General features: G+C 36.7%; 1 protein-coding gene across 1 annotated transcript in view; it reads right to left on the bottom strand.

Moving 5' to 3' along the window:
• fryb (furry homolog b (Drosophila)) overlaps positions 1 to 780 on the bottom strand; it is a 50,989-nt gene that overhangs the window by 26,695 nt on the left and 23,514 nt on the right. The gene's annotated exons all lie outside the window — the stretch shown is intronic.

The following is a 780-nucleotide window of genomic DNA, read 5'->3' as shown; positions in this document are numbered from 1 at the left end:
GTTAGCTCCATGGTATAACACTGAAACTTGCAAATTAAAGCAAATATAACAGAAAATTGAGAAGATTTGGCGTTCCACCAAACTGGAAAATTCTCGTTTGATTTGGCTAGATAGTCTTAAAACTTATAGGAAGGCCCTCTGTATTGCTGGAGCAGCGTACTACTCGACGTTAATAGAGGAAAATAGGAACAACGCCAGGTTTCTTTTCAGCACTGTAGCTAGGCGAAAGGAAGGTCACAGCTCTATTGAGCCAAGTATTCCCAGAGCTCTTAGTAGTAACAACTTTATGAGATTCTTCAATGATAAAATTCTAACTATTAGAAACAAAATTCACCAAGACCTGCCTTTAACTGGCACTGACTTATCTCTAAACTCAGGAACCTTAGAAACAGCTGTAAAACCAGATATATGTTTAGAATGCTTTGCTTCACTTGATCTTTATCAATTTAATTCAATTATTTCTTCATCTAAACCATCAACCTTAGACCCCATCCCGACTAGGCTACTCAAAGAAGTTTTACTGTTAGTCAACAATTCTCTACTAGATATAACCAATCTGTCTTTATTAAGAGGCTATGTACCACAGTACTTTAAAGTAGCTGTTATTAAACCTCTTCTGAAAAAGCCCAACCTTGATCCAGATGTTTTCGCCAACTATAGACCTTAATCTAACCTTCCATTTCTCTCTAAATTCTTGAGAAAACAGTTGTCAAACAGCTGTGTGACTTTCTGAATAGGAACAGCTTGTTAGAGGATTTTCAGTCAGGATTTAGAGTTCAT

The sequence above is a fragment of the Etheostoma spectabile genome, chromosome 13 (genome assembly GCF_008692095.1).
Source record: "Etheostoma spectabile isolate EspeVRDwgs_2016 chromosome 13, UIUC_Espe_1.0, whole genome shotgun sequence".
In the NCBI taxonomy this organism is placed as follows: Eukaryota; Metazoa; Chordata; class Actinopteri; order Perciformes; family Percidae; genus Etheostoma; species Etheostoma spectabile.
Note: the sequence above shows the minus strand (reverse complement) of the source record. Positions and strands in the feature narration are given on the sequence as shown.